The following is a 15,028-nucleotide window of genomic DNA, read 5'->3' as shown; positions in this document are numbered from 1 at the left end:
AATGTTGTTTCAGTGTCATGCAAATTATTTTACTTCAACAATGCTTCATTTCTAAAACAAGCATCTCCTTGTTTCTCAAATGTAAATTATCATTTTCTAAACAACCCTATTGCCATCAGATGTATCCTCTGTTGTTTTAGAGTGCAACACGTTTAATGAGTTAGCTTACTTTAAACAGTCTATGATTATTCATGGTCAACATTTAAATAAATTATTCCTTACTACTTGATTCTGTTGTTAATGCTAGTTTAATAGTCACACTAACATGAATGGGGGAAAATACAACTAGAATACTATTGACTATTATCAATGCAACATTTTCACCAAAATAATGAAAATAATAATGGTAATAATAATGGTAATAATGGAAATAATGGTGAAAATAATAATAGTAATAGTAGTGAAGGTTTGACCAACCTGCTCTGTGTAGTTTGACGATTGGTTGTAAAACCATATCCAGTAGTCTGCGTTGGTGGTCAGTTTCTTGCTTGATGTGGAAAGCTTCGTCCTCGTATTCTGTTAGAATTCTTCCAACGATTCCAAATATCTCTTCAGCAGCAGTAGATAGTCTCTGGTTGACCAAGGACTTCAGTGTTTGTAGTAAAGCCATAACTCAAAACCTGCCCAAACAAACTGATACTAGATCTATTTTAAAGAGCGAAAATCTAAAGTACTAAAGTTTAAAGTAGAACCAAAACTAAATGCTTCAGTTAGTGTAGAAAGGAGAAGTTCAGCTCTTAACAACTAGCAGAGATTAAAGTGACTCCAAGCAGAATAAACTCTTGTTAAATACTAACAGAGGGCCCTGATGGTCCAATCGGAGTGAGGGGGGCGGGACACAAAACTGGCCAATCACTGCTCCCAACAAGGCAATTCAATGAGTTTTATATCAAACATTAAGCAAATTAAACATATCAGATTCAGTAAAACAAATAAAAATAAAGTAAAAGCTGCATTATGTAACTTTCCTATTCTACCCCGTATTTGAACCTTGTTGCATTAATTGAAAACATATTCAGGACACAGAGCAAAATGAAACAGATTTAAATTAATTAAATGTCAGTGCAGAAGACATAAAGGCAGCAGCAAACAGGCATGCATGTTTTTAGCTGTGATAAAAATAACAGTTGTTGCAGAGCTGCAGTTTTCAGGGAGTTTGTTCCAGATATGTTACACATTAATCTGAATACTATGTTTTAATTCTAGGGTCATAAAGCAAACCTTTATCAGGTGACCTTAGAGGTATGAACGGGTGGCACCTACGCAAGACTAAAGACTTGAGTAGCAGCGTTCTGAATGAGCTGCAATAACCTGGTATATGTTTAGGAACATCTGTAAAACACTGGTACAGTAGTCGAGACTACTATTGGACATTTTTCTAGCTTCCGATTGGATATAAATCATATAATCTGACTTTGACGGTGCTAATGTGGCTGGTTAAAGTTGACTAAATGACTAAATAATTTAAATGCAAATGATTCCCAATCCTATATATACATGTTCCACTCCATTCACACAATACTGTAGGAGTAAGCTATATGCACTCTACTTATCATACTAAAAGGATCACATGCAAATTGGTTGGTCGATCCATTCAGCAATAGGGTTACACACCCTAACCCCATTATCACCTGTCCGTTAACAATGGGACAGACATGCTCCTAAACATTCCACAACATTCACAACCCATTTCTTCTAACACACATGTTAGAACATGAAGCATTTATTATTATACGCTAGATGTACATGTAGTCACAGGTTAAGTACAATGGACAGTATGCACTCTGTAACATTAGGACTTACTCCTGTCATGTTCAATGTAGAAAGTTCAAGTAAAATATGTGTAGGTTGTTTAATTTAATTAATACTCATATCATGTTCCTTATAGTAATAGTTTGGTATGAAGGATATAAAATTAAGCTGTTGTCACTGTATTGTTCACAGTACAAGGCGTCCATACTTAAGGGAGGTGAACACATGTGATGTGATTAGCTTCTTGTAATGAACACAAGGATCTTTAGCTGTCAACCCTTTATTAGAAAAATAAGAAATTACAGACAGTTTTCTTACAGGTATGGCATAGTACACATTTTCTGTTACAATGCATTCTATGAAGACAACTATTCTATAAAGAAAATCTAAACAAATTATACAACTAAGTGATTAAAATATACTAGGTATACAATTGCACCACTATGAATATGAATGAATATGATATTTTAATCTCAAGCTATACAATCAACACAATATGTTTTGGCGTCAAATTCCTGCCCTCACTTTTATCTTCAATATAAATATGTTTTTTTCCCCCTGCATGTGTATGTTTAATTCTCCATTATGAGTGCAGCCCTTGCCACAAACTGTACACATAAAGGGTTTTTCCCCTGTGTGAGTCATCATGTGTAATTTTACATTACCCTTTCGACTAAAGCCTGTGCCACAAACTGTACACGTAAAGGGCTTTTCCCCTGTGTGAGTCAACATGTGTCTTTTTACATCACTCGTTTGACTACAGCCCTTGCCACACACTGTACACGTAAAGGGCTTTTCCCCTGTATGAGTCCTCATGTGTATGTTTAATTCTCCATTATGAGTGCAGCCCTTGCCACAAACTGTACATGTAATGGGTTTTTCCCCTGTATGGGTCAGCATGTGTGCTTTTAGAGTACCGTTTGAATGACAGCCCTTTCCGCAGACTGTACACATAAAGGGCCTTTCCCCTGTGTGAATCATCATGTGTAATTTTAGATTACCCCTTTGAGTAAAGCCTTTGTCACACACTGTACAAACAAATGGCCTTTCCCCTGAATGAATCACTGTGTGGTTCTTCAGATGTTCCTTGAGTTTAAACATTTTATCACAATCTGCACAACTAAAAAATTTCTTACCTATTTGACTACTCGAGAGACTTTGTTTGGGTGATTTTAGGCCATGGAGCAGCTTGTTGCTCAAAGACAAACTATTTCCTCCCATGTGTTGTGTATTGTGCGATTTCAGTGTGTTTAAACCATCACTGTCTTCAGTGATGTCAGATTCAGAACAGTGTGAAGAGGGGAGCTGATCATCACTAGTTGGTTGTGATGTTCCACAGTCCTCTACATCAGATTGTGTTTCCATGCTTTTAGATGAGGTGCTGGCTACAGGTTCTGTTAGCATGTTTTCATCATCTTCATGTTTCACTAATAGTAATGTCTCTGTTGATCCACCATCCTCCTCTGATATTTGAAGTAGCTCATCATGTTCCTCTTTAATCTGTGGATACTCTGGTTCCTCTTTGATCAGACTGGAGATTATCTCCTCTTGTTCTTTTTTAATCTGTGGATACTCTGGTTCCTCCTGGACCAGACTGGAGGTTCTCTCCTGCTGCTGCTCAGGGAATACCTCCTCTTTACACACAAGGGGGTGTATGGAGTCTAGACAGAAGATACAGAGGAGAAACACATTATTATATGTTTGAACATGAACTCTTGCTGTTAGTTCCATACCTGCCCTAATGTTGTTTCAGTGTCATGCAAATTATTTTACTTCAACAATGCTTCATTTCTAAAACAAGCATCTCCTTGTTTCTCAAATGTAAATTATCATTTTCTAAACAACCCTATTGCCATCAGATGTATCCTCTGTTGTTTTAGAGTGCAACACGTTTAATGAGTTAGCTTACTTTAAACAGTCTATGATTATTCATGGTCAACATTTAAATAAATTATTCCTTACTACTTGATTCTGTTGTTAATGCTAGTTTAATAGTCACACTAACATGAATGGGGGAAAATACAACTAGAATACTATTGACTATTATCAATGCAACATTTTCACCAAAATAATGAAAATAATAATGGTAATAATAATGGTAATAATAATGGTAATAATGGAAATAATGGTGAAAATAATAATAGTAATAGTAGTGAAGGTTTGACCAACCTGCTCTGTGTAGTTTGACGATTGGTTGTAAAACCATATCCAGTAGTCTGCGTTGGTGGTCAGTTTCTTGCTTGATGTGGAAAGCTTCGTCCTCGTATTCTGTTAGAATTCTTCCAACGATTCCAAATATCTCTTCAGCAGCAGTAGATAGTCTCTGGTTGACCAAGGACTTCAGTGTTTGTAGTAAAGCCATAACTCAAAACCTGCCCAAACAAACTGATACTAGATCTATTTTAAAGAGCGAAAATCTAAAGTACTAAAGTTTAAAGTAGAACCAAAACTAAATGCTTCAGTTAGTGTAGAAAGGAGAAGTTCAGCTCTTAACAACTAGCAGAGATTAAAGTGACTCCAAGCAGAATAAACTCTTGTTAAATACTAACAGAGGGCCCTGATGGTCCAATCGGAGTGAGGGGGGCGGGACACAAAACTGGCCAATCACTGCTCCCAACAAGGCAATTCAATGAGTTTTATATCAAACATTAAGCAAATTAAACATATCAGATTCAGTAAAACAAATAAAAATAAAGTAAAAGCTGCATTATGTAACTTTCCTATTCTACCCCGTATTTGAACCTTGTTGCATTAATTGAAAACATATTCAGGACACAGAGCAAAATGAAACAGATTTAAATTAATTAAATGTCAGTGCAGAAGACATAAAGGCAGCAGCAAACAGGCATGCATGTTTTTAGCTGTGATAAAAATAACAGTTGTTGCAGAGCTGCAGTTTTCAGGGAGTTTGTTCCAGATATGTTACACATTAATCTGAATACTATGTTTTAATTCTAGGGTCATAAAGCAAACCTTTATCAGGTGACCTTAGAGGTATGAACGGGTGGCACCTACGCAAGACTAAAGACTTGAGTAGCAGCGTTCTGAATGAGCTGCAATAACCTGGTATATGTTTAGGAACATCTGTAAAACACTGGTACAGTAGTCGAGACTACTATTGGACATTTTTCTAGCTTCCGATTGGATATAAATCATATAATCTGACTTTGACGGTGCTAATGTGGCTGGTTAAAGTTGACTAAATGACTAAATAATTTAAATGCAAATGATTCCCAATCCTATATATACATGTTCCACTCCATTCACACAATACTGTAGGAGTAAGCTATATGCACTCTACTTATCATACTAAAAGGATCACATGCAAATTGGTTGGTCGATCCATTCAGCAATAGGGTTACACACCCTAACCCCATTATCACCTGTCCGTTAACAATGGGACAGACATGCTCCTAAACATTCCACAACATTCACAACCCATTTCTTCTAACACACATGTTAGAACATGAAGCATTTATTATTATACGCTAGATGTACATGTAGTCACAGGTTAAGTACAATGGACAGTATGCACTCTGTAACATTAGGACTTACTCCTGTCATGTTCAATGTAGAAAGTTCAAGTAAAATATGTGTAGGTTGTTTAATTTAATTAATACTCATATCATCTTCCTTATAGTAATAGTTTGGTATGAAGGATATAAAATTAAGCTGTTGTCACTGTATTGTTCACAGTACAAGGCGTCCATACTTAAGGGAGGTGAACACATGTGATGTGATTAGCTTCTTGTAATGAACACAAGGATCTTTAGCTGTCAACCCTTTATTAGAAAAATAAGAAATTACAGACAGTTTTCTTACAGGTATGGCATAGTACACATTTTCTGTTACAATGCATTCTATGAAGACAACTATTCTATAAAGAAAATCTAAACAAATTATACAACTAAGTGATTAAAATATACTAGGTATACAATTGCACCACTATGAATATGAATGAATATGATATTTTAATCTCAAGCTATACAATCAACACAATATGTTTTGGCGTCAAATTCCTGCCCTCACTTTTATCTTCAATATAAATATGTTTTTTTCCCCCTGCATGTGTATGTTTAATTCTCCATTATGAGTGCAGCCCTTGCCACAAACTGTACACATAAAGGGTTTTTCCCCTGTGTGAGTCATCATGTGTAATTTTACATTACCCTTTCGACTAAAGCCTGTGCCACAAACTGTACACGTAAAGGGCTTTTCCCCTGTGTGAGTCAACATGTGTCTTTTTACATCACTCGTTTGACTACAGCCCTTGCCACACACTGTACACGTAAAGGGCTTTTCCCCTGTATGAGTCCTCATGTGTATGTTTAATTCTCCATTATGAGTGCAGCCCTTGCCACAAACTGTACATGTAATGGGTTTTTCCCCTGTATGGGTCAGCATGTGTGCTTTTAGAGTACCGTTTGAATGACAGCCCTTTCCGCAGACTGTACACATAAAGGGCCTTTCCCCTGTGTGAATCATCATGTGTAATTTTAGATTACCCCTTTGAGTAAAGCCTTTGTCACACACTGTACAAACAAATGGCCTTTCCCCTGAATGAATCACTGTGTGGTTCTTCAGATGTTCCTTGAGTTTAAACATTTTATCACAATCTGCACAACTAAAAAATTTCTTACCTATTTGACTACTCGAGAGACTTTGTTTGGGTGATTTTAGGCCATGGAGCAGCTTGTTGCTCAAAGACAAACTATTTCCTCCCATGTGTTGTGTATTGTGCGATTTCAGTGTGTTTAAACCATCACTGTCTTCAGTGATGTCAGATTCAGAACAGTGTGAAGAGGGGAGCTGATCATCACTAGTTGGTTGTGATGTTCCACAGTCCTCTACATCAGATTGTGTTTCCATGCTTTTAGATGAGGTGCTGGCTACAGGTTCTGTTAGCATGTTTTCATCATCTTCATGTTTCACTAATAGTAATGTCTCTGTTGATCCACCATCCTCCTCTGATATTTGAAGTAGCTCATCATGTTCCTCTTTAATCTGTGGATACTCTGGTTCCTCTTTGATCAGACTGGAGATTATCTCCTCTTGTTCTTTTTTAATCTGTGGATACTCTGGTTCCTCCTGGACCAGACTGGAGGTTCTCTCCTGCTGCTGCTCAGGGAATACCTCCTCTTTACACACAAGGGGGTGTATGGAGTCTAGACAGAAGATACAGAGGAGAAACACATTATTATATGTTTGAACATGAACTCTTGCTGTTAGTTCCATACCTGCCCTAATGTTGTTTCAGTGTCATGCAAATTATTTTACTTCAACAATGCTTCATTTCTAAAACAAGCATCTCCTTGTTTCTCAAATGTAAATTATCATTTTCTAAACAACCCTATTGCCATCAGATGTATCCTCTGTTGTTTTAGAGTGCAACACGTTTAATGAGTTAGCTTACTTTAAACAGTCTATGATTATTCATGGTCAACATTTAAATAAATTATTCCTTACTACTTGATTCTGTTGTTAATGCTAGTTTAATAGTCACACTAACATGAATGGGGGAAAATACAACTAGAATACTATTGACTATTATCAATGCAACATTTTCACCAAAATAATGAAAATAATAATGGTAATAATAATGGTAATAATAATGGTAATAATGGAAATAATGGTGAAAATAATAATAGTAATAGTAGTGAAGGTTTGACCAACCTGCTCTGTGTAGTTTGACGATTGGTTGTAAAACCATATCCAGTAGTCTGCGTTGGTGGTCAGTTTCTTGCTTGATGTGGAAAGCTTCGTCCTCGTATTCTGTTAGAATTCTTCCAACGATTCCAAATATCTCTTCAGCAGCAGTAGATAGTCTCTGGTTGACCAAGGACTTCAGTGTTTGTAGTAAAGCCATAACTCAAAACCTGCCCAAACAAACTGATACTAGATCTATTTTAAAGAGCGAAAATCTAAAGTACTAAAGTTTAAAGTAGAACCAAAACTAAATGCTTCAGTTAGTGTAGAAAGGAGAAGTTCAGCTCTTAACAACTAGCAGAGATTAAAGTGACTCCAAGCAGAATAAACTCTTGTTAAATACTAACAGAGGGCCCTGATGGTCCAATCGGAGTGAGGGGGGCGGGACACAAAACTGGCCAATCACTGCTCCCAACAAGGCAATTCAATGAGTTTTATATCAAACATTAAGCAAATTAAACATATCAGATTCAGTAAAACAAATAAAAATAAAGTAAAAGCTGCATTATGTAACTTTCCTATTCTACCCCGTATTTGAACCTTGTTGCATTAATTGAAAACATATTCAGGACACAGAGCAAAATGAAACAGATTTAAATTAATTAAATGTCAGTGCAGAAGACATAAAGGCAGCAGCAAACAGGCATGCATGTTTTTAGCTGTGATAAAAATAACAGTTGTTGCAGAGCTGCAGTTTTCAGGGAGTTTGTTCCAGATATGTTACACATTAATCTGAATACTATGTTTTAATTCTAGGGTCATAAAGCAAACCTTTATCAGGTGACCTTAGAGGTATGAACGGGTGGCACCTACGCAAGACTAAAGACTTGAGTAGCAGCGTTCTGAATGAGCTGCAATAACCTGGTATATGTTTAGGAACATCTGTAAAACACTGGTACAGTAGTCGAGACTACTATTGGACATTTTTCTAGCTTCCGATTGGATATAAATCATATAATCTGACTTTGACGGTGCTAATGTGGCTGGTTAAAGTTGACTAAATGACTAAATAATTTAAATGCAAATGATTCCCAATCCTATATATACATGTTCCACTCCATTCACACAATACTGTAGGAGTAAGCTATATGCACTCTACTTATCATACTAAAAGGATCACATGCAAATTGGTTGGTCGATCCATTCAGCAATAGGGTTACACACCCTAACCCCATTATCACCTGTCCGTTAACAATGGGACAGACATGCTCCTAAACATTCCACAACATTCACAACCCATTTCTTCTAACACACATGTTAGAACATGAAGCATTTATTATTATACGCTAGATGTACATGTAGTCACAGGTTAAGTACAATGGACAGTATGCACTCTGTAACATTAGGACTTACTCCTGTCATGTTCAATGTAGAAAGTTCAAGTAAAATATGTGTAGGTTGTTTAATTTAATTAATACTCATATCATCTTCCTTATAGTAATAGTTTGGTATGAAGGATATAAAATTAAGCTGTTGTCACTGTATTGTTCACAGTACAAGGCGTCCATACTTAAGGGAGGTGAACACATGTGATGTGATTAGCTTCTTGTAATGAACACAAGGATCTTTAGCTGTCAACCCTTTATTAGAAAAATAAGAAATTACAGACAGTTTTCTTACAGGTATGATGGCATAGTACACATTTTCTGTTACAATGCATTCTATGAACACAACTATTCTATAAACTATTCTATAAAGAAAATCTAAACAAATTATACAACTAAGTGATTAAAATATACTAGGTACAATTGCACCACTATGAATATGAATGAATATGATATTTTAATCTCAAGCTATAAAATCAACACAATATGTTTTGGCGTCAAATTCCTGCCCTCACTTTTATCTTCAATATATATACTTTGTTCAGCCAATCATCACTATGGGGTGATCAGCGCCTCTCTCATTAGCACTCATCATTTACAGCTTTTTCCTCTTTGTGTGTCTTCATGTGTGTTTCTAGACTACCAGTCTGAGTAAAGCCCTTTTTGCAAATTTCACACTCAAAGGGTTTTCCCCCCGTATGAGTCCTCATGTGTACATTTAACTCCCCAGTGTGACGGCAGCCCTTGCCACAAACTGTACACGTAAAGGGTTTTCCCCCTGTATGAGTCATCATGTGTGTTTTTAGATTACTCATTGTACTACATTCTTTGCCACAAACTGTACACATAAAGGGCCTTTCCCCTGTATGAGTCCTCATGTGTACATTTAAATTCCCATTATTAGTGCAGCCTCTGCCACAAACTGTACACGTGAAGGGCTTTTCCCCTGTGTGAGTCATTATGTGTGCTTTTAGATTAATCTTTTGAATAAAGCCTGTGCCACACACTGTGCAAGCAAATGGCCTTTTCCCTGAATGAATCATTGCATGCTTATTCAGATTTCCCTTTAGGCTAAACATTTTGCCACAATCTGCACAGCTAAAACATTCCGTACCTGTGTGACTCCTCGTGGAGTGCCTTTGTTTTGGTGATTTGAGGTCATGGAGCAGCTTGTTGCTCAAAGACAAACTATTTCCTCCCATGTGTTGTGTATTGTGTGATTTCAGTGTGTTTAAACCAGACTGGTCATCCGTGGTCTCATCCCACTCATCACTGTCTTCAGTGATGTCAGATTCAGAATAGTGTGAAGAGAGGAGCTGGTCATCACTGTCAGGATTTAGAAGACATTTGTAGAATCGAACTTAGGTCTGAATGGGTTTTAATGACAGAGCGTGCACGCTCTGTCATGGTCAGGCCTTGGAAGGAGGGAACCATACTAACTAGAACATACTAACTGTAAAATGAAGCATTTCTTGTCACTGTATTGTTCACAGTACAAGATGTCCATACTGGAGGTGAAACACATGTGTAGTGATGAGCTTCTTGTAATGAACACACATACAGGATCTGTAGCTGTCAAACCTTTATTTGAAAAAGAAGAAATTACGGACAGTGTTTTTTTACAGGTATGATATAGTAAATATGTTCCGTTAGAATGCATTATATGAAGACAACATAGTAAATAATACAGAGAATCTAAACAAATGATCAAATTTAGTGATTAAAATACACTATGATAATATGTTAGTCCAAACAACACATGTCAACACACAGAGTTACAATTGCACCACTAGTGCATGCATATGGATGCATATAATGAATATGACATTTGACAAATATGGACAAACACTGATTCTCATGTTGTAATATCAGAAGGTCATTATACAACTGGAAAACCTCCCATGCCTTCTTTGTGTGTCTTCATGCGTGTTTTTAGATTATCAATCCGTCTAAAGCCCTTTTCACAAACTTTACAATCAAATGTTTTTTTCCCCTGCATGAGTCCTCATGTGTATGTTTAATTCTCCATTATGAGTGCAGCCCTTGCCACAAACTGTACACATAAAGGGTTTTTCCCCTGTGTGAGTCATCATGTGTAATTTTACATTACCCTTTCGACTAAAGCCTGTGCCACAAACTGTACACGTAAAGGGCTTTTCCCCTGTGTGAGTCAACATGTGTCTTTTTAGATCACTCGTTTGACTACAGCCCTTGCCACACACTGTACACGTAAAGGGCTTTTCCCCTGTATGAGTCCTCATGTGTATGTTTAATTCTCCATTATGAGTGCAGCCCTTGCCACAAACTGTACATGTAATGGGTTTTTCCCCTGTATGGGTCAGCATGTGTGCTTTTAGAGTACCGTTTGAATGACAGCCCTTTCCGCAGACTGTACACATAAAGGGCCTTTCCCCTGTGTGAATCATCATGTGTAATTTTAGATTACCCCTTTGAGTAAAGCCTTTGTCACACACTGTACAAACAAATGGCCTTTCCCCTGAATGAATCACTGTGTGGTTCTTCAGATGTTCCTTGAGTTTAAACATTTTATCACAATCTGCACAACTAAAACATTTCTTACCTATTTGACTACTCGAGAGACTTTGTTTGGGTGATTTTAGGCCATGGAGCAGCTTGTTGCTCAAAGACAAACTATTTCCTCCCATGTGTTGTGTATTGTGCGATTTCAGTGTGTTTAAACCATCACTGTCTTCAGTGATGTCAGATTCAGAACAGTGTGAAGAGGGGAGCTGATCATCACTAGTTGGTTGTGATGTTCCACAGTCCTCTACATCAGATTGTGTTTCCATGCTTTTAGATGAGGTGCTGGCTACAGGTTCTGTTAGCATGTTTTCATCATCTTCATGTTTCACTAATAGTAATGTCTCTGTTGATCCACCATCCTCCTCTGATATTTGAAGTAGCTCATCATGTTCCTCTTTAATCTGTGGATACTCTGGTTCCTCTTTGATCAGACTGGAGATTATCTCCTCTTGTTCTTTTTTAATCTGTGGATACTCTGGTTCCTCCTGGACCAGACTGGAGGTTCTCTCCTGCTGCTGCTCAGGGAATACCTCCTCTTTACACACAAGGGGGTGTATGGAGTCTAGACAGAAGATACAGAGGAGAAACACATTATTATATGTTTGAACATGAACTCTTGCTGTTAGTTCCATACCTGCCCTAATGTTGTTTCAGTGTCATGCAAATTATTTTACTTCAACAATGCTTCATTTCTAAAACAAGCATCTCCTTGTTTCTCAAATGTAAATTATCATTTTCTAAACAACCCTATTGCCATCAGATGTATCCTCTGTTGTTTTAGAGTGCAACACGTTTAATGAGTTAGCTTACTTTAAACAGTCTATGATTATTCATGGTCAACATTTAAATAAATTATTCCTTACTACTTGATTCTGTTGTTAATGCTAGTTTAATAGTCACACTAACATGAATGGGGGAAAATACAACTAGAATACTATTGACTATTATCAATGCAACATTTTCACCAAAATAATGAAAATAATAATGGTAATAATGGAAATAATGGTGAAAATAATAATAGTAATAGTAGTGAAGGTTTGACCAACCTGCTCTGTGTAGTTTGACGATTGGTTGTAAAACCATATCCAGTAGTCTGCGTTGGTGGTCAGTTTCTTGCTTGATGTGGAAAGCTTCGTCCTCGTATTCTGTTAGAATTCTTCCAACGATTCCAAATATCTCTTCAGCAGCAGTAGATAGTCTCTGGTTGACCAAGGACTTCAGTGTTTGTAGTAAAGCCATAACTCAAAACCTGCCCAAACAAACTGATACTAGATCTATTTTAAAGAGCGAAAATCTAAAGTACTAAAGTTTAAAGTAGAACCAAAACTAAATGCTTCAGTTAGTGTAGAAAGGAGAAGTTCAGCTCTTAACAACTAGCAGAGATTAAAGTGACTCCAAGCAGAATAAACTCTTGTTAAATACTAACAGAGGGCCCTGATGGTCCAATCGGAGTGAGGGGGGCGGGACACAAAACTGGCCAATCACTGCTCCCAACAAGGCAATTCAATGAGTTTTATATCAAACATTAAGCAAATTAAACATATCAGATTCAGTAAAACAAATAAAAATAAAGTAAAAGCTGCATTATGTAACTTTCCTATTCTACCCCGTATTTGAACCTTGTTGCATTAATTGAAAACATATTCAGGACACAGAGCAAAATGAAACAGATTTAAATTAATTAAATGTCAGTGCAGAAGACATAAAGGCAGCAGCAAACAGGCATGCATGTTTTTAGCTGTGATAAAAATAACAGTTGTTGCAGAGCTGCAGTTTTCAGGGAGTTTGTTCCAGATATGTTACACATTAATCTGAATACTATGTTTTAATTCTAGGGTCATAAAGCAAACCTTTATCAGGTGACCTTAGAGGTATGAACGGGTGGCACCTACGCAAGACTAAAGACTTGAGTAGCAGCGTTCTGAATGAGCTGCAATAACCTGGTATATGTTTAGGAACATCTGTAAAACACTGGTACAGTAGTCGAGACTACTATTGGACATTTTTCTAGCTTCCGATTGGATATAAATCATATAATCTGACTTTGACGGTGCTAATGTGGCTGGTTAAAGTTGACTAAATGACTAAATAATTTAAATGCAAATGATTCCCAATCCTATATATACATGTTCCACTCCATTCACACAATACTGTAGGAGTAAGCTATATGCATTCTACTTATCATACTAAAAGGATCACATGCAAATTGGTTGGTCGATCCATTCAGCAATAGGGTTACACACCCTAACCCCATTATCACCTGTCCGTTAACAATGGGACAGACATGCTCCTAAACATTCCACAACATTCACAACCCATTTCTTCTAACACACATGTTAGAACATGAAGCATTTATTATTATACGCTAGATGTACATGTAGTCACAGGTTAAGTACAATGGACAGTATGCACTCTGTAACATTAGGACTTACTCCTGTCATGTTCAATGTAGAAAGTTCAAGTAAAATATGTGTAGGTTGTTTAATTTAATTAATACTCATATCATCTTCCTTATAGTAATAGTTTGGTATGAAGGATATAAAATTAAGCTGTTGTCACTGTATTGTTCACAGTACAAGGCGTCCATACTTAAGGGAGGTGAACACATGTGATGTGATTAGCTTCTTGTAATGAACACAAGGATCTTTAGCTGTCAACCCTTTATTAGAAAAATAAGAAATTACAGACAGTTTTCTTACAGGTATGATGGCATAGTACACATTTTCTGTTACAATGCATTCTATGAAGACAACTATTCTATAAACTATTCTATAAAGAAAATCTAAACAAATTATACAACTAAGTGATTAAAATATACTAGGTACAATTGCACCACTATGAATATGAATGAATATGATATTTTAATCTCAAGCTATAAAATCAACACAATATGTTTTGGCGTCAAATTCCTGCCCTCACTTTTATCTTCAATATATATACTTTGTTCAGCCAATCATCACTATGGGGTGATCAGCGCCTCTCTCATTAGCACTCATCATTTACAGCTTTTTCCTCTTTGTGTGTCTTCATGTGTGTTTCTAGACTACCAGTCTGAGTAAAGCCCTTTTTGCAAATTTCACACTCAAAGGGTTTTCCCCCCGTATGAGTCCTCATGTGTACATTTAACTCCCCAGTGTGACGGCAGCCCTTGCCACAAACTGTACACGTAAAGGGTTTTCCCCCTGTATGAGTCATCATGTGTGTTTTTAGATTACTCATTGTACTACATTCTTTGCCACAAACTGTACACATAAAGGGCCTTTCCCCTGTATGAGTCCTCATGTGTACATTTAAATTCCCATTATTAGTGCAGCCTCTGCCACAAACTGTACACGTGAAGGGCTTTTCCCCTGTGTGAGTCATTATGTGTGCTTTTAGATTAATCTTTTGAATAAAGCCTGTGCCACACACTGTGCAAGCAAATGGCCTTTTCCCTGAATGAATCATTGCATGCTTATTCAGATTTCCCTTTAGGCTAAACATTTTGCCACAATCTGCACAGCTAAAACATTCCGTACCTGTGTGACTCCTCGTGGAGTGCCTTTGTTTTGGTGATTTGAGGTCATGGAGCAGCTTGTTGCTCAAAGACAAACTATTTCCTCCCATGTGTTGTGTATTGTGTGATTTCAGTGTGTTTAAACCAGACTGGTCATCCGTGGTCTCATCCCACTCATCACTGTCTTCAGTGATGTCAGATTCAG

The sequence above is a fragment of the Protomyctophum parallelum genome (genome assembly GCF_964188405.1).
Source record: "Protomyctophum parallelum genome assembly, chromosome: 6".
Lineage (NCBI taxonomy): Eukaryota > Metazoa > Chordata > Actinopteri > Myctophiformes > Myctophidae > Protomyctophum > Protomyctophum parallelum.
This window is presented reverse-complemented; position numbering follows the sequence as displayed.